The following is a 27,158-nucleotide window of genomic DNA, read 5'->3' as shown; positions in this document are numbered from 1 at the left end:
AACGACTTGTGTACTAGCTAGAATTGTCTTCACAACTATCTTGTATCAAAGTTATTGTGTGCTATATTTCATGCTTTATGTAAAATAAGCGGTATTGTAAGTTTGTAAAATATTGTATAAAAGTTTGAACGCGAAATATTATTACAATCAGTTTTTCATATAGAATTGTAGTAGTTGAATTGTATATATTAGCTACTAAGTATGAACTTAACGGGTAGGTACTACCCGAATTTAAACTTATAAAATGCTAATATGAAGAAAAAGCTTTTATAAATGAGTTCATATTATGCTACGAAATACTATTAACTACTCTTAATATTCTGTATGATTAACTTGTTCCATTTAACTATTTTGAAGGAAATGGCACCGACTACTCGACACACCGTGAATATGAATGAAGAGGAATTCCGTACTTTTCTAGCTTCAAACATAGCCGCAGTACAGGCTGCGCTACATACCAACAATAACCTTGGATCTAGCAGTACAGGAAATCGTGTAGGATGCACCTACAAAGAATTCACTGCCTGCAAACCTTTGGAATTTGATGGAACCGAAGGACCGATCGGATTGAAACGGTGGACCGAGAAGGTTGAATCGGTGTTTGCCATAAGTAAGTGTACTGAAGAGGACAAAGTGAAGTACGCTACGCATACCTTCACAGGTTCTGCGTTAACATGGTGGAATACCTATCTAGAGCAAGTGGGACAAGATGATGCGTACGCACTACCGTGGTCAGCATTCAAGCACTTGATGAACGAGAAGTACCGTCCCAGAACCGAGGTCAATAAGCTCAAGACAGAACTTAGAGGGTTACGAACCCAAGGATTTGATATTACCACGTACGAAAGACGATTCACAGAATTGTGCCTATTGTGTCCGGGAGCATTCGAAGATGAGGAAGAGAAGATCGACGCGTTTGTGAAAGGATTACCGGAAAGAATCCAAGAAGATATAAGTTCACACGAGCCCGCCTCCATACAACAGGCATGTAGAATGGCTCACAAACTAGTTAACCAGATTGAAGAAAGAATTAAAGAACAGACTGCTGAAGAGGCCAATGTGAAGCAAGTCAAAAGAAAGTGGGAGGAAAACGGTGATAAGAATCACCAATACAACAACAACAGCAATTACAACAATAATCGCAACAATTATCCCAACAATCGCAACATCAATCGCAACTACAACAAACGGCCCAACAACAACAACAACAACAACAACAACAACAGCAACTACAACAATCATCCCAACAACAATAATAACCGCAACAACAACAACAATCAGAAGCAACTATGCCAAAGGTGTGAAAAGAATCACTCGGGGTTCTGCACCAAATTTTGCAACAAGTGTAAAAGAAATGGTCATAGCGCGGCTAAGTGTGAGGTCTACGGACCAGGGGTTAATAGAACGAAAGGAACAAATGGTGTCGGAACGAGTAATGGCGGAGCAAGTAGTGTCGGAGCAAGTTATGCCAATGTAGTTTGTTATAAATGTGGAAAACCAGGCCACATTATTAGAAATTGCCCGAACCAGGAGAACACGAATGGACAAGGCCGTGGAAGAGTTTTCAATATTAATGCGGTAGAGGCACAGGAAGACCCGGAGCTTGTTACGGGTATGTTTCTTATTGACAATAAATCTGCTTACGTTTTATTTGATTCGGGTGCGGATAGAAGCTATATGAGTAGAGATTTTTGTGCTAAATTAAGTTGTCCATTGACGCCTTTGGATAGTAAATTTTTACTCGAATTAGCAAATGGTAAATTAATTTCAGCAGATAATATATGTCGGAATCGAGAAATTAAACTGGTTAGCGAAACATTTAAGATTGATTTGATACCAGTAGAGTTAGGGAGTTTTGATGTGATAATCGGTATGGACTGGTTGAAAGAAGTGAAAGCGGAGATCGTTTGTTACAAAAATGCAATTCGCATTATACGAGAAAAAGGAAAACCCTTAATGGTGTACGGAGAAAAGGGCAACACGAAGCTACATCTTATTAGTAATTTGAAGGCACAAAAACTAATAAGAAAAGGTTGCTATGCTGTTCTAGCACACGTCGAGAAAGTACAAACTGAAGAAAAGAGCATCAATGATGTTCCCATTGCAAAAGAATTTCCCGATGTATTTCCGAAAGAATTACCGGGATTACCCCCACATCGATCCGTTGAATTTCAAATAGATCTTGTACCAGGAGCTGCACCAATAGCTCGTGCTCCTTACAGACTCGCACCCAGCGAGATGAAAGAACTGCAAAGCCAATTACAAGAACTTTTAGAGCGTGGTTTCATTCGACCAAGCACATCACCGTGGGGAGCTCCTGTTTTGTTTGTCAAGAAGAAAGATGGTACATTCAGGTTGTGTATCGACTACCGAGAGTTGAACAAACTTACCATCAAGAACCGCTACCCACTACCGAGAATCGACGACTTATTTGATCAACTACAAGGCTCGTCTGTTTATTCAAAGATTGACTTACGTTCCGGGTATCATCAAATGCGGGTGAAAGAAGATGATATTCCAAAGACTGCTTTCAGAACACGTTACGGTCATTACGAGTTTATGGTCATGCCGTTTGGTTTAACTAATGCACCAGCTGTGTTCATGGACCTTATGAACCGAGTGTGTGGACCATACCTTGACAAGTTTGTCATTGTTTTCATTGATGACATACTTATTTACTCAAAGAATGACCAAGAACACGGTGAACATTTGAGAAAGGTGTTAGAAGTATTGAGGAAGGAAGAATTGTACGCTAAGTTTTCAAAGTGTGCATTTTGGTTGGAAGAAGTTCAATTCCTCGGTCACATAGTGAACAAAGAAGGTATTAAGGTGGATCCGGCAAAGATAGAAACTGTTGAAAAGTGGGAAACCCCGAAAACTCCGAAACACATACGCCAGTTTTTAGGACTAGCTGGTTACTACAGAAGGTTCATCCAAGACTTTTCCAGAATAGCAAAACCCTTGACTGCATTAACGCATAAAGGGAAGAAATTTGAATGGAATGATGAACAAGAGAAAGCATTTCAGTTATTGAAGAAAAAGCTAACTACGGCACCTATATTGTCATTGCCTGAAGGGAATGATGATTTTGTGATTTATTGTGATGCATCAAAGCAAGGTCTCGGTTGTGTATTAATGCAACGAACGAAGGTGATTGCTTATGCGTCTAGACAATTGAAGATTCACGAACAAAATTATACGACGCATGATTTGGAATTAGGCGCGGTTGTTTTTGCATTAAAGACTTGGAGGCACTACTTATATGGGGTCAAAAGTATTATATATACCGACCACAAAAGTCTTCAACACATATTTAATCAGAAACAACTGAATATGAGGCAGCGTAGGTGGATTGAATTATTGAATGATTATGATTTTGAGATTCGTTACCACCCGGGGAAGGCAAATGTGGTAGCCGATGCCTTGAGCAGGAAGGATAGAGAACCCATTCGAGTAAAATCTATGAATATAATGATTCATAATAACATTACTACTCAAATAAAGGAGGCGCAACAAGGAGTTTTAAAAGAGGGAAATTTAAAGGATGAAATACCCAAAGGATCGGAGAAGCATCTTAATATTCGGGAAGACGGAACCCGGTATAGGGCTGAAAGGATTTGGGTACCAAAATTTGGAGATATGAGAGAAATGGTACTTAGAGAAGCTCATAAAACCAGATACTCAATACATCCTGGAACGGGGAAGATGTACAAGGATCTCAAGAAACATTTTTGGTGGCCGGGTATGAAAGCCGATGTTGCTAAATACGTAGGAGAATGTTTGACGTGTTCTAAGGTCAAAGCTGAGCATCAGAAACCATCAGGTCTACTTCAACAACCCGAAATCCCGGAATGGAAATGGGAAAACATTACCATGGATTTCATCACTAAATTGCCAAGGACTGCAAGTGGTTTTGATACTATTTGGGTAATAGTTGATCGTCTCACCAAATCAGCACACTTCCTACCAATAAGAGAAGATGACAAGATGGAGAAGTTAGCACGACTGTATTTGAAGGAAGTCATCTCCAGACATGGAATACCAATCTCTATTATCTCTGATAGGGATGGCAGATTTATTTCAAGATTCTGGCAGACATTACAGCAAGCATTAGGAACTCGTCTAGACATGAGTACTGCCTATCATCCACAAACTGATGGGCAGAGCGAAAGGACAATACAAACGCTTGAAGACATGCTACGAGCATGTGTTATTGATTTCGGAAACAGTTGGGATCGACATCTACCGTTAGCAGAATTTTCCTACAACAACAGCTACCATTCAAGCATTGAGATGGCGCCGTTTGAAGCACTTTATGGTAGAAAGTGCAGGTCTCCGATTTGTTGGAGTGAGGTGGGGGATAGACAGATTACGGGTCCGGAGATTATACAAGAAACTACCGAGAAGATCATCCAAATTCAACAACGGTTGAAAACCGCCCAAAGTCGACAAAAGAGCTACGCTGACATTAAAAGAAAAGATATAGAATTTGAAATTGGAGAGATGGTCATGCTTAAAGTTTCACCTTGGAAAGGCGTTGTTCGATTTGGTAAACGAGGGAAATTAAATCCAAGGTATATTGGACCATTCAAGATTATTGATCGTGTCGGACCAGTAGCTTACCGACTTGAGTTACCTCAACAACTCGCGGCTGTACATAACACTTTCCACGTCTCGAATTTGAAGAAATGTTTTGCTAAAGAAGATCTCACTATTCCGTTAGATGAAATCCAAATCAACGAAAAACTCCAATTCATCGAAGAACCCGTCGAAATAATGGATCGTGAGGTTAAAAGACTTAAGCAAAACAAGATACCAATTGTTAAGGTTCGATGGAATGCTCGTAGAGGACCCGAGTTCACCTGGGAGCGTGAAGATCAGATGAAGAAGAAATACCCGCATCTATTTCCAGAAGATTCGTCAACACCTTCAACAGCTTAAAATTTCGGGACGAAATTTATTTAACGGGTAGGTACTGTAGTGACCCGAACTTTTCCATGTTTATATACATTAATTGAGATTGATGTTTACATGATTAAATGTTTCCAACATGTTACGCAATCAAACTTGTAAAGACTTGATTAATTGAAATAGGTTTCATATAGACAATTGACCACCCAAGTTGACCGGTGATTCACGAACGTTAAAACTTGTAAAAAAAACTATATGATGACATATATATGGTTATATATATAGTTAACATGATATTATGATAAGTAAACATATCATTAATTATATTAACAATGAACTACATATGTAAAAACAAGACTACTAACTTAATGATTTTGAAACGAGACATATATGTAACGTTTATCGTTGTAACGACATTTAATGTATATATATCATATTAAGAGATATTCGTACATCATAATATCATGATAATATAATAATTTAAAATCTCTTTTGATATTATAAACATTGGGTTAACAACATTTAACAAGATCGTTAACCTAAAGGTTTCAAAACAACACTTACATGTAACGACTAACGATGACTTAACGACTCAGTTAAAATGTATATACATGTAGTGTTTTAATATGTATTTATACACTTTTGAAAGACTTCAATACACTTATCAAAATACTTCTACTTAACAAAAATGCTTACAATTACATTCTCGTTCAGTTTCATCAACAATTCTACTCGTATGCACCCGTATTCGTACTCGTACAATACACAGCTTTTAGATGTATGTACTATTGGTATATACACTCCAATGATCAGCTCTTAGCAGCCCATGTGAGTCACCTAACACATGTGGGAACCATCATTTGGCAACTAGCATGAAATATCTCATAAGATTACAAAAATATGAGTAATCATTCATGACTTATTTACATGAAAACAAAATTACATATCCTTTATATCTAATCCATACACCAACGACCAAAAACACCTACAAACACTTTCATTCTTCAATTTTCTTCATCTAATTGAACTCTCTCAAGTTCTATCTTCAAGTTCTAAGTGTTCTTCATAAATTCCAAAAGTTCTAGTTTCATAAAATCAAGAATACTTTCAAGTTTGCTAGCTCACTTCCAATCTTGTAAGGTGATCATCCAACCTCAAGAAATCTTTGTTTCTTACAGTAGGTTATCATTCTAATACAAGGTAATAATCATATTCAAACTTTGATTCAATTTCTATAACTATAACAATCTTATTTCAAGTGATGATCTTACTTGAACTTGTTTTCGTGTCATGATTTTGCTTCAAGAACTTTGAGCCATCCAAGGATCCATTGAAGCTAGATCCATTTTTCTCTTTTCCAGTAGGTTCATCCAAGGAACTTAAGGTAGTAATGATGTTCATAACATCATTCGATTCATACATATAAAGCTATCTTATTCGAAGGTTTAAACTTGTAATCACTAGAACATAGTTTAGTTAATTCTAAACTTGTTCGCAAACAAAAGTTAATCCTTCTAACTTGACTTTTAAAATCAACTAAACACATGTTCTATATCTATATGATATGCTAACTTAATGATTTAAAACCTGGAAACACGAAAAAACACCGTAAAACCGGATTTACGCCGTCGTAGTAACACCGCGGGCTGTTTTGGGTTAGTTAATTAAAAACTATGATAAACTTTGATTTAAAAGTTGTTATTCTGAGAAAATGATTTTTATTATGAACATGAAACTATATCCAAAAATTATGGTTAAACTCAAAGTGGAAGTATGTTTTCTAAAATGGTCATCTAGACGTCGTTCTTTCGACCGAAATGACTACCTTTACAAAAACGACTTGTAACTTATTTTTCCGACTAGAAACCTATACTTTTTTTGTTTAGATTCATAAAATAGAGTTCAATATGAAACCATAGCAATTTGATTCACTCAAAACGGATTTAAAATGAAGAAGTTATGGGTAAAACAAGATCGGATAATTTTTCTCATTTTAGCTACGTGAAAATTGGTAACAAATCTATTCCAACCATAACTTAATCAACTTGTATTATATATTATGTAATCTTGAGATACCATAGACACGTATACAATGTTTCGACCTATCATGTCGACACATCTATATATATTTCGGAACAACCATAGACACTCTATATGTGAATGTTGGAGTTAGCTATACAGGGTTGAGGTTGATTCCAAAATATATATAGTTTGAGTTGTGATCAATACTGAGATACGTATACACTGGGTCGTGGATTGATTCAAGATAATATTTATCGATTTATTTCTGTACATCTAACTGTGGACAACTAGTTGTAGGTTACTAACGAGGACAGCTGACTTAATAAACTTAAAACATCAAAATATATTAAAAGTGTTGTAAATATATTTTGAACATACTTTGATATATATGTATATATTGTTATAGGTTCGTGAATCAACCAGTGGCCAAGTCTTACTTCCCGACGAAGTAAAAATCTGTGAAAGTGAGTTATAGTCCCACTTTTAAAATCTAATATTTTTGGGATGAGAATACATGCAGGTTTTATAAATGATTTACAAAATAGACACAAGTACGTGAAACTACATTCTATGGTTGAATTATCGAAATCGAATATGCCCCTTTTTATTAAGTCTGGTAATCTAAGAATTAGGGAACAGACACCCTAATTGACGCGAATCCTAAAGATAGATCTATTGGGCCTAACAAACCCCATCCAAAGTACCGGATGCTTTAGTACTTCGAAATTTATATCATATCCGAAGGGTGTCCCGGAATGATGGGGATATTCTTATATATGCATCTTGTTATTGTCGGTTACCAGGTGTTCACCATATGAATGATTTTTATCTCTATGTATGGGATGTGTATTGAAATATGAAATCTTGTGGTCTATTGTTACGATTTGATATATATAGGTTAAACCTATAACTCACCAACATTTTTGTTGACGTTTTAAGCATGTTTATTCTCAGGTAATTATTAAGAGCTTCCGCTGTCGCATACTTAAATAAGGACAAGATTTGGAGTCCATGCTTGTATGATATTGTGTAAAAACTGCATTCAAGAAACTTATTTTGTTGTAACATATTTGTATTGTAAACCATTATGTAATGGTCGTGTGTAAACAGGATATTTTAGATTATCATTATTTGATAATCTACGTAAAGCTTTTTAAACCTTTATTGATGAAATAAAGGTTATGGTTTGTTTAAAAATGAATGCAGTCTTTGAAAAACGTCTCATATAGAGGTCAAAACCTCGCAACGAAATCAATTAATATGGAACGTTTTTAATCAATAAGAACGGGACATTTCACCAATCCATTAGAGAACGTCCAAAATCAGTTATAACTCATAATCTACTTTTAATTTTTTTAATATAATTCTGTCCTTGAAAATATTTTCTGTCGAGCAAGTGGATTTAAAATTGATACAATTCAGTGTAAGATGTTAATAATAAACCCACGTTAACAATTAACAACAACACTTGTCTTTTACAGCCTCTAAATTTTCGAATTTTCCACAGAATATCGAAGAACACCCAGTAACCACTCTGTTCTTGCGTTTTAAATCAAATACCTCAAAAATCGAGTTAAGTTTTAAAATCTATTAATGCAGTATAGTTAGGAGTCTTTCACTTAATCTAACTGCAAAATTTCGAGGTCCAATTTCATCTATCAAGTTTGAATTTCAAGGTCAAAGCTTTGAATCAAAAAGTCAAACGATTGTTTTCATAGCAAAATTCGTATTCTTCGTAATGTATCAAGTTAAATTGATTTACCAGAAAGTTTCTAGGAAGTTTTTAAAATCTTTTTCATGTTGTAATCGTGGCATATAACAGTCTCCAAGGACGACTTCGATTTCAAGTTTATAGTTGTTCTTTAAACACTAATACAGCTTCTGTTATGTCAAATTCAATTTGTTTTAATTAGTTTAAACATTCTCTAAATGTTTCTGCATCATTTTTAAATCCGAAAATTTAATGGAAACTTATTATTGGTGTGATTTAAACCTCTGGTCGATTAAAGTGTGAAGAGGAAAGAGGAGATGAACAAATTAATAATCGGGTTATAATAATTTCGTGGGGTAGAAATTCCAGGAAAGCAGCGATGGTTTGATGGTTACGGGTGTTAGGGTGTAATCGAGTGGTTGCGGGTTCGAGTCCCCTCCCGGGCAGATTATTTATTTTTAGTACTCCTAAGGTATAATTTGATATATTTATTATTATTATTATTATTATTATTATTATTATTGTTATTATTATTATTATTATTATTATTATTGATTATTGTTATTGTTATTTGTTATTGGTATTATAACTATTATTATTATTATTACTAATACATGAACAAAGTATCATTTATTATTATTATTATTATGATTATGGTTATAATTATGATTATTATTAGCACTATTATTAGGTATCCAGTATTATTATCATTATTATTATTAAGTATCATTATTGTTAGTATTAGAATTAACACTTGACATTAAATATTAGTATTAGTATCATTATATAAATATAAGAATTATTATTATTATTAACAAAAGTATAATTATAAATACTATCAATATTGTTAATATGATCCCAATTATAAGTATTGTTATTATTAAAATTACTAATATCATTACTAACATTTTTGCTAAAATTATTATTTAGATATCACTAAAACTATTATTTTTATTGTTATCAATATTATTAGGTAGTTACTAAAATCATTATCATAACTATCATTTACAGTAAAATTAATTTTTACAAGTATTATTATTAATATCATGGTTATTACCAAAAATTGGAATTTTTATTAACATAAGTGTATCATTAATGTTATTATCATTATTTTTACTAATATTAAATTAGTGTAATTAGAACTACTGTTTCGATAAACAAATGAAGTACATACATAAACATATATATATTTTACACACATAACATAACAAAATTAATACTTTATATACGAAATGAACATATAACACATATATATATTATTAACCTAAAAATGATATAACTAATACATTTATATATATATGTGATCAATTACAACTATAAATATTAATAAATATACAAATGATATAGGTTCGTGAATCCAAGGCCAACCCTATACTTGTTCAATGTCGTCCTATGTATTTTTACTACAAAAATACATTAGGTGAGTTTCATTATTCCCTTTTTAAATATTTTTGCAATATATTTTTGGGACTGAGAATACATGCGCTGCTTTTATAAATGCTTTACGAAATAGACACAAGTGTTCGAAACTACATTCTATGGTTGGATTATCAAATCGAATATCACCCTATATAGTCTGGTAATCTAAGAATTAGGGAACAGAAACCCTAATTGACGCGAACTCTAAAGATAGATCTATCGGGCCCAACAAGCCCCATCCAAATTACCGGATGCTTTAGTACTTCGAAATTTATATCATGTCCGAAGGAGGATCCCGGAATAATGGGGATATTCTTATATGTATATTGTGAATGTCGGTTACCAGGTGTTCAATCCATATGAATGATTTTTATCTCTATGTATGGGATGTGTATTGAAATATGAAATCTTGTGGTCTATTAAAATTATGAAATGATTATTTATGTTAAACTAATGAACTCACCAACCTTTTGGTTGACACTTGAAAGCATGTTTATTCTCAAGTATGCAATAAATCTTCCGCTGTGCATTTGCTCATTTTAAGGACATTACTTGGAGTCATTCATGGTATATTTCAAAAGATGTTGCATTCGAGTCGTCGAGTTCATCAAGATTATTATTAAGTCAATTATAGTTGGATATATTATGAAAAGGTATGCATGTCGTCAACTTTCGTTGTAAAGAAAGATTGTCTTTTAAAATCGGATGCAATGTTTGTAAAATGTATCATATAGAGGTCAAGTACCTCGCGATGTAACCAACTGTTGTGAATCGTTTATAATCGATATGGACTTCGTCCGAATGGATTAGGACGGGGCGTTTCAGTTGGTATCAGAGCGGTGGTCTTAGAGAACCAGGTCTGCATTAGTGTGTATAACTGATAAGTCGTTAGGATGCATTAGTGAGTCTGGACTTTGACCGCGTCTGCATGTCAAAAGTTTTGCTTATCATTTTGTATCAAAAATTTCCTGTTTATCATTCTTAAAGAATCATTTGCTTATCATTCTTAGTCTAGACACGTTTTACTGCATTGACAGCATGAATAGTGTATAGACAAAATTCATATCTTAGCGTATCTACTATTTCATATCTTAGCATATCTGTTACTGTAACTTTGTCTGACAACTTCCGTAGATTCTTCCGTAACTTATGGGATTTTAGTATTATATATGCATATGTAAATTATGTATTGCAGGATACTAATCTACATCCTATAATCTATCTCTTATCGAAAATCCTTCATCTAATTGTACGAGATTAATTCCTCAACCAGTTCGAGTCTCTCATATTCTGATAGCTATTCCGATAGTTATTCCGATAGCTATTCCGACATAGATGTCCACCTAAGCTCCGAAAGCAGCATCACTGGCATGAATCAACCAATCAGCCATTATCAATTCATCTGATGGGTTCGTAGTCGAACTAATCAATGGAGACGCGCAGAAGGCAATCTCTTCCACCAACCGAATTCACCTCTTGACAATGAACCTGAAGCGTTTACCGGCGAACCTGTTCGAGACACCATTTTCAACTCATTTCCAGGGTAACTCGACAAGATTATATTATATCCACAATTCTGAACCTTATTCATCCGCTCGTTCCGACCGACAATCATCCTGGTGTAATAAGTTAACGAACTTCGCGCTCGAATAATCAATTTTAGAGAATATGATGCAAAATGTACCAGCTTCATCAACATCACCGGCACCAACAGTACCATCAATAACAGCACCAGTACCATCAACAATCCATGCTTCAATATCATCATATGTACTTTGAGTATGATCTTCGTCCTACGTATCGTTCTACCTCATTTATCTTCGTTCGACATGGCGAATATGTAATCTCTAAAGTTTTAGAGATTATTTATTCTAGTTCCAACCGAAAAGCAAAAGAGTTTAATATCATATTAACTCATTAAATCCATGAATACATCTGAAGAAAATATATATGTATATATGTTTTCATAAAGATTGTAATTAAAAACTCTCTTGTACAAACTGTTAATGGTGAAAATATTTTAACGGGTAGGTAATACCCGAGGAATAATCAGATTTCACATTAATAAGTTACACTGTACATTCTTCGAAGCTGATTCAACAGTCGTTTACTATCCTACTTACATCCACCGATATACAAATCTGTACACCACAGAATAACCGTATTCATCCAATTTCATATTTAGATTTTGACCTATCAGAATCCAATAAGTGGCATAATGAAGAAATAATAGACACAATAAAAATTGATTAGAAACAGACTAATTGACAATATAAAATTTTGTTAAGAAACCACGCTAACAAAATCCTAGCTAACTGTTCCTAGCTAACTGTTAATTCCATATTACATTTTATTTATCGCAATTTAATTATCGCAATTTATTTTATCGCAAATTTTAGTTCTCGCAAATTTATTTAACGTTATTTAATTTCTGTTATTTACTTTACGCACTTTAATTATCTTCATTATTTTCTATTATTTATTTTACGCACTTTAAATATCGGGACACGTATACAAGGTTTTGACATATCATATCGACGCATCTATATATATTATTTAGAATCACCATAGACACTCTATATGCAGTAATGATCGAGTTCTCTATACAGGGTTGAGGTTGATTCTACAATAATATATATACTTTGAGTTGTGATCGAGTCTGAGACATGTACACGGGTCACGATACGTATTAATTAATTAGAATATTATATATTAAATTATATATGAATTATTGGACTGTCAACTGTGGACTATCGACTGTGGACTAATAACATTGGACAATTAAAATGAATTAAAATATTGAATATAACATATGAAACTAAACATTTCTTCAAGTTTTCCACTTGATTTTATCTTAAACCTCATTTGTATCTTGACGAATACAATCTGTGTTCAAACCTTTCATGATTCTTGAAAACACCTCAATCGAAAGGATGAACCAACCGCACTTCATCAACGAAAGAAAAGATTGATGCATATAGTTATGCACCTGAAAACACTCAGAACATGAGTAAACGTTTAACACGTATCTGTGCTAGCTCCTTTGGTGTTGTTAATACCGAAAATAACTTTACAATTCCTTTCCCAATTAGCCAATTTTGTCATAGCTCCAGCAAATCAACTTTGACTTTCATTCGGATTAAACTTATTATAACTTGATTTATAAGCCCACCTTTCGTCATCGTTACCGGGGAACTGTTTATATTTCACCACATTAACAGAAACTTATCAGCAACTTCATTACTCATCGACTTAATTTCTCCGAAGAATCATTATATTTATTCATTGAAATCCCATCTTGTATTCATCTACACACTGTAACAATAATTGCCATAACAATTACCGGGAATCAGCAATCAGTACTTTGAAAACTCACAGCATATTTACATCAACAGTTATATATATGACATTTATCTCTTAGAATTATGATCTCTCATTCTGAAATTCTGAAAAGCACTCACTCACAAATCAATACTCTGAATGTTGAAAAAGCTGAATGAAGCAGCAGAAACTGTAGATAACCGTAAACGACCATAATCATCGAAAGTTTGATGATAAAGATTAGTATGTTGGAAAAGCTAAGAAAAGTTAGAACTGGAAGGCGGATTGAGCAAACCATAAAGGAAACCAAGGAGAAATACAAGTAACATACCCTAAATTCATAGAACCCAGATAAATTTAGATCCGTTGAAATTTTTAGAGAATATCTTGCTCCGAAGTCATGTTAAAATCTTGCGGAAAATCTTTCTCCATCAACCATCGAAATTAGAAATTCCAAAATATCATCATCAATATCTTCGATATTTCTGAGGATATTTTCATAAATATTCTCGTTCGAAATTATATACCTCTTCGTGCTTCCTGTGTATCATTATATTGGAAACATTCAATAGAAAATTTAGTACCGAAAAGCAGATTATGCGAAACTATGAAGAAAGCCGTGGACAAATCACAAAGAATAAGTTTGACTTCAAAGAATCCAAATGATTCTGTTTCTGATGAAATCTTTAGCGAATACCTTGCTTCCGAATCTAAACTCTTACGGATAAATCTTCTTCATCATCCATCGATATTAGAAATTCTAAGATATCATCGTATCTTTCATTATAAATATCCTCCATATTTCTGAAGATATTTTTTTATAATTATTCTTATCTGAAATCATTAATCTCTTCGTGTTATCAGTGTTACATCATATAGAAACTGTTAGTTTCTATATTCTGTAAACTTTCAAGCTTAAAATATGAATGTTATTGAAATAATGTTGGGAACTGATGCATTAGTTAGTATAATATAATGACACTTGATCAACGTGATTATATTAAAGTAAGTCATGCTGAGTTTCTAATGAAACGTGATGATGGTTCACAGTAGATCATACCGTCATCATGTGTTATGTTACATAACTCTTTCCTTATGCTTAACTTCTGAACATATCAAGAAAGTATTTTCTTGATAGTTCTATTCTTAGTGATTCTGGTAATTTGATAAATCAAATCGTGCTAATACATTAGTTCTTATTTAGAACACGATGTTTATTCGAAATTCCATAATTACGAATTCTGGACCGTTACTCGCTTTACTAGAAGCCGGGAGGATAATAAAAAGGCAAAGAGCTCCAGAATATAAGAGAAAATATAAAGCCCAACAACAACACCGAAATTACAAACCGTGGATATTAATGCGTATAACAATATAAAGACACGGGAGGATTATAAATACAATAATCCCTAAAGCATAGTAGAAATAAACGGATTCCTCCGGTGAAAGTTGGAAAAGGAGAATGATGGTTGCGATAATCAGGATAAGGACAAGGATCAGAACTGGATTAAGCATTTTCACGATCTTTTGAATTTGGGAATTGAGTATTGAAGTGGTGAAAATTAATGGAACGGAAAATGTAAAAAATATAGTGAAAATATCAGACAGAGTAATCGAGGCAGATCACCATCTTTAATTATAGAGATCTTAATTTCCTTATTCGCCGAATAATCAAATCTTTTAGATTTCGAAGATTTTCTTTAAATCCTTTGAATTCCGGAATTCAACCAGGACAACGTCAAAAGTTAAGACGCACATTATTTTCTAAATTCAACCCTGACTCTGTCAACAGTTAAGATGAATCTTTACTTTTCCTATTTCAATCTTCTGTGATAACTTCACTCATATCCTTCGCATGAACGAAATGTTTTATCTATATTACTCAATGATGATAAAACTCTATTATCACCTCATATTCGTCATGAAAACATTTTTATAGTTAGCCATGACAACCTCGATCAAATTTCGGGACGAAATTTCTTTAACGGGTAGGTACTGTGATGACCCGGAAATTTCCGATCAAATTTAAACTTTAATCTTTATATGTTTCCGACACGATAAGCAAAGTCTGTAAAGTTGAGTCTCAAAAACTTTGAACTGTGTTCATATAATCATCTGACCTTTGACTATTTCAGACGATTCACGATCATGGTGTGTAAATAAAAATATAAGTATATATGAATCCTATATATAAGTAGTATCATATATACTGTAATACATAAATATTAAAGATTCAATAAATTATATATTTGATAGGTATGATATAATAAATGGTATTATCCTATATGAAATTACAAGTTAAAGTACAATTACTATATTAAGGTTATTATCATTACTTTCATTATTATTATTATTAATATTTGTATTAATAATATTATTATTTCAAATATAAACATATATATATTTATGTATAAAAAAATTGACAAGTATAAGCTTTTATATTATTATTATTATTATTATTATTATTATTATTATTAATACCATTACTAATAGTAATATCATTGTAACTAATGTTACTTTAGTATCATTAATAAAAATTATTATTATTAACACCATTAAGAATTAAATCTATTTTAGATTATCATTATTGTTAGTAATAATATTATCATATTATTATCTTTATCAATATTAATATTGTTAATATTGATATTAATATTTGCACTGTTAATTGTATTATATCTAAAATAGTTATATATATATATATATATATATATATATATATATATATATATATATATATATATATATATATATATATATATATATATATATATATATATATATATATAATTTGATATGAAAAAGTTATTATATTATTATTGACATTATAATCATTAACAATATTAAAATAACTAATAAGATTAGTATTATGATCAGTTTATTATCATTATTAGTAACTAAATTTATTAAGTTTATCATTATTATTAGTAATAATAATTTTATTTATCATTAATTATTGATAGTCTCTTTAATAATAATATTATTATTAGTATTAGTAACAACTTTAATAAAATTTAAGAGTTAGATATAAATACATATATATACATATATATAAAAGATAAATAAATGCAGTTTATATATATATATATAAATACATATACAAGTATAGTTATATATATAATTACGGATTTTTATATCAAAAAAAAGAATAAATAAATACTTGTAACAACCTTAGAAGCTTGAATCTGTTTCCTGTAATTATCATACTATTTCTGATTGCTAAAAATCGTACCAATCATCGATTCCAATCCATTAGAGAATGTCCAAAATCAGTTATAACTCATAATCTACTTTTAATTTTTTTAATATAATTCTGTCCTTGAAAATATGTTCTGTCGAGCAAGTGGATTTAAAATTGATACAATTCAGTGTAAGATGTTAATAATAAACCCACGTTAACAATTAACAACAACACTTGTCTTTTACAGCCTCTAAATTTTCGAATTTTCCACAGAATATCGAAGAACACCCAGTAACCACTCTGTTCTTGCGTTTTAAATCAAATACCTCAAAAATTGAGTTAAGTTTTAAAATCTATTAATGCAGTATAGTTAGGAGTCTTTCACTTAATCTAACTGCAAAATTTCGAGGTCCAATTTCATCTATCAAGTTTGAATTTCAAGGTCAAAGCTTTGAATCAAAAAGTCAAACGATTGTTTTCATAGCAAAATTCGTATTCTTCGTAATGTATCAAGTTAAATTGATTTACCAGAAAGTTTCTAGGAAGTATTTAAAATCTTTTTCATGTTGTAATTGTGGTATATAACAGTCTCCAAGGACGACTTCGATTTCAAGTTTATAGTTGTTCTTTAAACACTAATACAGCTTCTGTTATGTCAAATTCAGTTTGTTTTAATTAGTTTAAACATTCTCTAAATGTTTCTGCATCATTTTTAAATCCGAAAATTTAATGGAAACTTATTATTGGTGTGATTTAAACCTCTGGTCGATTAAAGTGTGAAGAGGAAAGAGGAGATGAACAAATTAATAATCGGGTTATAATAATTTCGTGGGGTAGAAATTCCAGGAAAGCAGCGATGGTTTGATGGTTACGGGTGTTAGGGTGTAATCGAGTGGTTGCGGGTTCGAGTCCCCTCCCGGGCAGATTATTTATTTTTAGTACTCCTAAGGTATAATTTGATATATTTATCATTATTATTATTATTATTGTTATTATTATTATTATTATTATTATTATTATTATTGATTATTGTTATTGTTATTTGTTATTGGTATTATAACTATTATTATTATTTTTACTAATACATGAACAAAGTATCATTTATTATTATTATTATTATGATTATGGTTATAATTATGATTATTATTAGCACTATTATTAGGTATCCAGTATTATTATCATTATTATTATTAAGTATCATTATTGTTAGTATTAGAATTAACACTTGACATTAAATATTAGTATTAGTATCATTATATAAATATAAGAATTATTATTATTATTAACAAAAGTATAATTATAAATACTATCAATATTGTTAATATGATCCCAATTATTAGTATTGTTATTATTAAAATTACTAATATCATTACTAACATTTTTGCTAAAATTATTATTTAGATATCACTAAAACTATTATTTTTATTGTTATCAATATTATTAGGTAGTTACTAAAATCATTATCATAACTATCATTTACAGTAAAATTAATTTTTACAAGTATTATTATTAATATCATGGTTATTACCAAAAATTGGAATTTTTATTAACATAAGTGTATCATTAATGTTATTATCATTATTTTTACTAATATTAAATTAGTATAATTAGAACTACTGTTTCGATAAACAAATGAAGTACATACATAAACATATATATATTTTACACACATAACATAACAAAATTAATACTTTATATACGAAATGAACATATAAAACATATATATATTATTAACCTAAAAATGATATAACTAATACATTTATATATATATGTGATCAATTACAACTATAAATATTAATAAATATACAAATGATATAGGTTCGTGAATCCAAGGCCAACCCTATACTTGTTCAATGTCGTCCTATGTATTTTTACTACAAAATACATTAGGTGAGTTTCATTATTCCCTTTTTAAATATTTTTGCAATATATTTTTGGGACTGAGAATACATGCGCTGCTTTTATAAATGCTTTACGAAATAGACACAAGTGATCGAAACTACATTCTATGGTTGGATTATCAAATCGAATATCACCCTATATAGTCTGGTAATCTAAGAATTAGGGAACAGAAACCCTAATTGACGCGAACTCTAAAGATAGATCTATCGGGCCCAACAAGCCCCATCCAAAGTACCGGATGCTTTAGTACTTCGAAATTTATATCATGTCCGAAGGAGGATCCCGGAATGATGGGGATATTCTTATATGTATATTATGAATGTCGGTTACCAGGTGTTCAATCCATATGAATGATTTTTATCTCTATGTATGAGATGTGTATTGAAATATGAAATCTTGTGGTCTATTAAAATTATGAAATGATTATTTATGTTAAACTAATGAACTCACCAACCTTTTGGTTGACACTTGAAAGCATGTTTATTCTCAGGTATGCAATAAATCTTCCGCTGTGCATTTGCTCATTTTAAGGACATTACTTGGAGTCATTCATGGTATATTTCAAAAGATGTTGCATTCGAGTCGTCGAGTTCATCAAGATTATTATTAAGTCAATTATAGTTGGATATATTATGAAAAGGTATGCATGTCGTCAACTTTCGTTGTAAAGAAAGATTGTCTTTTAAAATCGGATGCAATGTTTGTAAAATGTATCATATAGAGGTCAAGTACCTCGCGATGTAACCAACTGTTGTGAATCGTTTATAATCGATATGGACTTCGTCCGAATGGATTAGGACGGGGCGTTTCACTAAACCTGCCTTCAAAAAATCTAAATGATTCAGTGTCTGCAGAAGTCATTAACGAATACCTTACTTCTGACTCTAAACCTTTACGGACAAATCTTCTTCATCATCTTTCGATATTAGAAATTCTAAGATATCATCGTATCTTTCATTATAAATATCCTCGATATTTCTGAAGATATTTTCATAACTATCCTTATCTGAAATCATTTATCTCCTCGCGTTATCTGTATTACATCCGAAGGTATTTCGTATGCCCGAGAGACATATTAAATTAATGTGGCTAATATGTTTTGATCCAAGTCGGGTCATACCCAATAACAAGCTTACCGACACCTTAATCGTATTTTGATCTTAACGATTGGATCGTTGATTGAATTACACAACACTTGAGATTTAAGAAAAGAGGTTTTCTTAAATAATATTATTTGATGTGTATATAAATTATGGTATAATTTATATAACAAGAATTTAATTATTTATAGGTTAAATAATTAATAAAGTTTAATTACATTTTATAAAATTGGTTTTATAAAATAATGTAAACATAACTTATAATATGGATTTAATTATTTATAGGTTAAATAATTAATTAAGTTATGTTACATTTTGTAAAGTTGGTTTTGTAAAATATATAATGTGCAAATTTATAAAAATGTATTTTATAAACTCTAGTTTTATAAAAACTAGTTTTATAAAAACTAGTTTTATAAAATCTAGCCTTATAAAATAAGTTTATAAAATAATTGGAAGTGACATGGGAGCTTGGAGAAGGTATAAACTCCTTACTTGCTTGTAGTTTGTAAGCATATTTCATAACTTGATCCTAATTGGGATTTTAACTTTAATTGGTTAAATATTAACAAGTCTATAAATGGTTATTTACATGCTTCCGCTTTGAATGATTCTTAAAAGGTTTTAAGTATTATGAAACTTGTTAAATCCCAACAATGGTATCTAGAGCCGAAGTTGTTGAAATATGCTTCGAGATGATTATTAAACTCACTATATATTTTGCATTTTATGTACATGCATGATTGTAAAATGCAAAAATTTATGGTTTTGGGTGGGTTTATTATATGGCCGAATTTATGGAGTTCCAAAAGTGGGTTTTGGTTCTTCCATTTGGTTCATACTTGGTTGTATGTTAAAGTTCACAATCTTAGCCTTGACCTTGTGTTTGGTTGCATGCTTGTTTGGTTGATTATTCATTCATTTGGTATGTAATAATAATTATTCTTTTGGCATGTAATTTATTTATTCATTTGGTTATGTAATTTATTTTATATTTGGTATGTAAAATAGATTAGGTTGTATTTTTATTTTCTAGAGAAAAATGCATTAGGATATATTTTTTGTAAAGAGTATGAAGATGCAAAAGATGGAGCAAAAGAAGAACACATGCATTTGGATGCAAGATTTAGTGGGAGATGTTAAATCTCCTACTTTGTATTATAACCCATTTACCGGTGACATTTGTTTTCGGCTAAACAAATGTCCACCAAAAGGCTAGATTGTGAACATATTGTTTTGCATGCTTGGTTGTTTATTGTATGATTGTGGATTGTATGTTTGTATGATACAAGTTAATCACACAAGTTAACAACAAGAAAAATGACATTTAATTGGTTAAATTAAACATTAAAAACGACATGCAAAACGTCAATTTAAATGGTTAAATTAAGAACGGCTAAAAGGACATTAATAAACGGTTATTAACAACATGATAAGGATCATATATATAAAATGGATTATATCATGTAATTGGCTAAAATTACAAGACTTGAAAATGGATTTCATACAAACCATACACTAAATGCATGTTAGTGTATGGTGTAAAAGTTTTCTCAAACTTGAATTAACGAAAACTTAAAATCCCTTAATCGACAAGGTAAACAAGTTTAACGCCATCCTTTTGTGGAAAACTTAAACATAGTAGGGAACTCATAATGGGATAAAGGTCACCTAACCGTTATGAGCTAACTAATATGGTTAAGGTAAAATTCGCATGCTTGTGGGATAAAGGTCACCTAACTACTTGTATGTTAATTTTACATGTTTACACAAGTAAGACGACTTGATTTGGGAATCATGAACTTAGGGTCACCGAAGCATGAGGAACAAATAGGCGTTGATGGGATAAATATGCCATGCAAAAGGATTGCATGATCCCATAATTTGGAAGTTGCAAAAGGATTGCAATTGTCATATAAATGACTACCTAGCTAAATCAAATAACGGGGTAAAGGTCACCTAACCGAAATTTGATTTACCGTTGGATTCTAATATTTAATATGTCAATTAAAATTTAAAAGGGTATTGTTTATTAAATTTAAAATCGATACTTAAATGAACTTTGTTAAATTTTGTAGATGGCCGCCAATAACAACAACATGCAAAACGCACCTATTAACTTGAACAACCTATCGTTAAGGTCTCTCCTTGAGAAAGACAAACTCAACCATACGAACTTTATGGATTGGTTCCGCAATCTTAGGATTGTCCTCAAACTTGAGGATAAGGCGTATGTGTTGGAAGACCCCATTCCCGATCAACCCGACGAGGATGATATGGAAGGCATGGCTTATTGGGATAAGTATTGCGCCGATTCGGTGCAAGTCGCTTGCCTAATGCTTGGGACTATGATACCTGAACTCGAAAAGGATTTCGAGCATCATACTGCATACGACATGATCACGCAATTGAAGGAGATGTTCCTTCAACAAGCATGTGTCGAGCGCTTCGAGACCGTTCGAGCGCTTCATGCATGTTGTATGGACGACTCCCAATCCATTTCACCTTATGTCCTTAAGATGAAAAGCCTCATTGATCGCGCAAACCGTCTTAATCTCAACATATCTAATGAGCTAGCCACGGATCTTATCCTAAACTCCTTGTCAAAGAGGTTTGACCAATTTGTAATTAATTACAATATGAATGGGATGGATAAGACCATTGGCAAACTTCATGGCATGCTTAGGACGGCGGAAACTAGCATGGGTAAGAGGGCTTCACCCGTGCTAATGATCAATGATGGTGGGTCCAAAGGTAACAACACCTCTAAACCAAAGGCGGCTAAGAGGAAAGGACCCACCCATCAAGGCAAGGGAAAGGGGAGAATGGTTATCCCAACCAAAAATAAGAACAAGAAGCAAAAGGTTACCAGACAAGTAAACCTCAAGGAAGACCCGTGCTTCGGTTGCGGTGAAATGGGTCACTAGAAACGCAACTGCCCGGTCTACCTTAAGAAGTTGAAGGAAAAGAGGGATGCGGGGCAAACCTCAGGTAATATATATATGGTATATATAGAGCTTAGTATTACTTCTTCTAATACATGAGTATTAGACACTGGATGTGGAACTCACATTTGCAATTCTTTGCAGGGGTTCAAAAGAAGTTGCAAGCAAACGGGAACATCAAGTCTCTTTATGGGTAATGGAGCCAAAGTGCAAGTGAAGGCTCAAGGAGACTTTGTATTAAAGCTTCCAAGTGGTTTGGAACTTATTTTGAACAATGTTTTGTATGCACCGGATTTATGTCGAAACATTATTTCAGTTTCTCGTTTAAAGCAATGTGGTTTTTATCTTAATTTTGTTAATGATGATAACCACATTTATTTAGATAATGTATTCTATGTTAAGGCTCCGCCTTCAAATGGAATTTATGAATTGATTCATGATGACACATCATCTAGTAGCTCAATATACCATAATAGCACCAAGAAACTCAAAAGGGATTTGAGTGATTCCTACTTATGGCATTGTTGCCTTGGTTACATAAACAAGAATCGAATGCATACACTTCAAAACAATGGCCTTTTAAAATCAAATGAACAAGACTCGTTTGATGTATGTGAATCTTGTTTACAAGGCAAAATGACTAAAGCACCTTTCAAAGGGACCTACGAAAGGGCCAAGGACTTATTGGGATTAATACATTCGGATGTATGTGGACCCTTTAAGCCCAAAACTCGGAATGGTGAAAGATACTTCGTTACTTTCATTGATGACTTCAGTCGTTTCGGATATGTCTACTTGTTAAGACATAAGGACGAAACTTTTGAAGCATTCAAAGAGTATCAAAACGAAGTACAAAATCAACTCAATAAGACAATCAAAGTACTTCGTACCGATAGAGGAGGTGAATACCTAAGCGATGCTTTCCAAGATCATCTTAAATGTTGTGGGATTATCTCGCAGCTCACTCCTCCTGGAACACCCCAACTAAATGGAGTTTCCGAAAGGAGGAACCGAACCCTAATGGATATGGTTCGATCTATGATGGCTAGAAGCTCGTTACCTCTATCATTTTGGGGTTATTGTCTATGCTCCGCGGCTCGTATTTTAAATATGGCCCCAACCAAGAAAGTGGAACGAACTCCTCATGAGATGTGGTTTGGAAAACCTCCATCTCTATCATACTTAAAGGTATGGGGATGTGAAGCTTATCCTAAGCATTACGTTCCTAATAAGTTGAATGCTTGATCCACGAAGTGTATCTTCATAGGATACCCCAAGGATGATATGGGATATTATTTCTATGATCCAACAGAGCAAAATGTATTTGTTGCTCGAAAAGCTGAATTCCTTGAAATTAAGTTCCTAATGGAAGGAAATAGTGAAAGGAAGATAGATCTTAAAGAGGTTCAAGATCGAGTAGATGATACACAATTGGTTGACACTGGCACTCAACATGAAAATGTTGAGAATGATCAAATGGATAATCAAAATACACAAGACGTTCGCAGATCTGGTAGGATTAGTAATCCTCCTGAGAGATATGGGTTTCTCATGGATGGTTGCTATGTAGTTGATTTGGATGAACCAACAAACTACCAAGATGCTTTATCAAGGATTGATAAGGATAAATGGCAGGAAGCCATGGACGCTGAGATGCAATCCATGTATGACAACCAAGTTTGGGAACTTGTTGCACAACCTACTGGCTCAAGGCTGGTTGATTGTAAATGGCTTTTCAAAATGAAAACCGACATACATGGAAACTTGGATACATATAAAGCTAGACTTGTAGCAAAAGGTTTCACTCAAACTCAAGGGGTTGACTATGATGAAACTTTTTCGCCTGTGGCAATGCTAAAGTCTATTAGGATATTATTTGCCATTGCTGCTCATTATGATTATGAAATATGGCAAATGGATGTCAATACCGCTTTCCTAAATGGATATCTTGTGGAAGATGTCTATATGGTTCAGCCTGAAGGTTTTGTTGATCCGAAATATCCTAAAAAGGTATGCAAATTAAAGAAGTCAATCTACGGATTGAAACAAGCATCTAGAATGTGGAATCATCGTTTTAATGAGGAAGCCGAGAAATTTGGCTTCATTAAAAATGGTGATGAAGCTTGTGTATATAAGAAAGCTAGTGGGAGCACTATCATGTTCCTTGTACTATATGTGGATGATATATTGTTATTTGGAAATGATATCTCGGCAATGCAAGGAGTTAAAACTTGGCTAAGTAAATGCTTCTCTATTAAGGATCTTGGAGAAGCACAATACGTTTTGGGGATTGGGATCTACAGGGATAGATCCAAGAAACTGATAGGTTTGAATCAAAGTGCATACATTGAAAAGATCTTGAAAAGGTTCAAGATGGACAACTCTAAGAAAGGTTTGGTACCTATTCAAAGAGGAACACTTCTCAGTTCATCTCAGTGTCCTACCACAAAAGATGAACAAGAGAGAATGAAGAAAGTCCCGTACGCATCTGCTATTGGTTCAATCATGTATGCAATGATATGCACTAGACCGGATGTGTCATGCGCTCTTAGCCTGACAAGTAGGTACCAGAATAACCCAGGAAACAGTCATTGGATTGCTGTTAAAAGTATATTGAAATACCTTAGGAGGACTAAGGATATGTTTCTAATATATGGGTCCGGTGAGGAGGAACTCGTTGTAAAAGGTTACGTGGATGCGAGTTTCCAAACTGATCGAGATGATTCTCGATCACAATCTGGTTATGTCTTTACATTAAATGGAGGTGCGGTCTCTTGGAAGAGTTCAAAACAGGATGTTGTTGCCTTATCCACTACAGAATCGGAGTACATTTCCGCCTCATTGGCAGCTCAGGAAGCTGCATGGATGAAGAAATTCATCGACGACTTAGGAGTAGTCCCTTCCATTCAGGACCCTCTTGAGATCTTTTGTGACAACGAAGGTGCGATTGCTCAAATCAAGGAACCTCGTGCTCACCAAAAGACCCGTCACATTGAGCGGAGATTCAACTACATAAGGGATAAAGTTGAAAAGGGAAAGATATGTATTCACAAAGTTCACACAGATCTTAATATAGCGGATCCTCTCACGAAGCTCTTACATGGATCAAAACATACAGGACATGTTTGTGCATTAGGGCTTCGATATTCTAGTGATTGGTCATGATCTGTTTTAAGTATTGTAATGGAACGAAATTGTTCAAACTCATTAATATAATTATGGTGTTATTTTAATCTTGAGTCCTGTTCCCATTTTGCATATTGTATCCGTGAATAAGTAATTATTCTAAATTCCGTAGTCGATCACATTTGTGGGAACAAGTGTGAGGTTTAGACTATTATGAACTCGGATTGGTATATGTTCATGGGTTCAATGTGGGGCAAGGTTGCAACCAAGGTTCATAGATATTTGTGGAATACAAATGTTGGAAGACCTGCCCTCAAGATTTACTAAATGGAGCCTTCGTGGTTGATCACATGTAATCTTGAGTAAAGGCGAATATCATTGTATCCTCTGACCTGAGATGCATATTGGGTTTGGATATTCACTAAGTATTGTACCTTGATTATTTCCTTCACTATTCTGAAATATGGTAGTTCATAAGGAAGAGCTCAGGTATAATGTAAGGTATATATTTAGGACGTATGTAGTCAAGATGGAATTTGGCCCTCTTATTCGTTGAGAGTCAGATGTCTAAGGCCTGATAAAGTTAAATCTAAAAGGGAGTGATCACTCCGTGTCTCTTGGATTTAACATGACATCTAGGACGAAAGGAAATAATGAAAGATTCACCTGTTCATATTCGAGATGGGAACTCGAAAGGGATGATGTTATTGAATGGCACAAAGTCATAGCATATTGGGGGTGATGGACGGTCGTTAGGTGGTATCCATCACTTGCATTAATTTCTTATGTTTCTCGTGCAAGTAGGAGATTGAAGGTATTTCGTATGCCCGAGAGACATATTAAATTAATGTGGCTAATATGTTTTGATCCAAGTCGGGTCATACCCAATAACAAGCTTACCGACACCTTAATCGTATTTTGATCTTAACGATTGGATCGTTGATTGAATTACACAACACTTGAGATTTAAGAAAAGAGGTTTTCTTAAATAATATTATTTGATGTGTATATAAATTATGGTATAATTTATATAACAAGAATTTAATTATTTATAGGTTAAATAATTAATAAAGTTTAATTACATTTTATAAAATTGGTTTTATAAAATAATGTAAACATAACTTATAATATGGATTTAATTATTTATAGGTTAAATAATTAATTAAGTTATGTTACATTTTGTAAAGTTGGTTTTGTAAAATATATAATGTGCAAATTTATAAAAATGTATTTTATAAACACTAGTTTTATAAAAACTAGTTTTATAAAAACTAGTTTTATAAAATCTAACCTTATAAAATAAGTTTATAAAATAATTGGAAGTGACATGGGAGCTTGGAGAAGGTATAAACTCCTTACTTGCTTGTAGTTTGTAAGCATATTTCATAACTTGATCCTAATTGGGATTTTAACTTTAATTGGTTAAATATTAACAAGTCTATAAATGGTTATTTACATGCTTCAGCTTTGAATGATTCTTAAAAGGTGTTAAGTATTATGAAACTTATTAAATCCCAACA

The sequence above is a fragment of the Rutidosis leptorrhynchoides genome, chromosome 5 (assembly GCF_046630445.1).
Source record: "Rutidosis leptorrhynchoides isolate AG116_Rl617_1_P2 chromosome 5, CSIRO_AGI_Rlap_v1, whole genome shotgun sequence".
Lineage (NCBI taxonomy): Eukaryota > Viridiplantae > Streptophyta > Magnoliopsida > Asterales > Asteraceae > Rutidosis > Rutidosis leptorrhynchoides.
Note: the sequence above shows the minus strand (reverse complement) of the source record.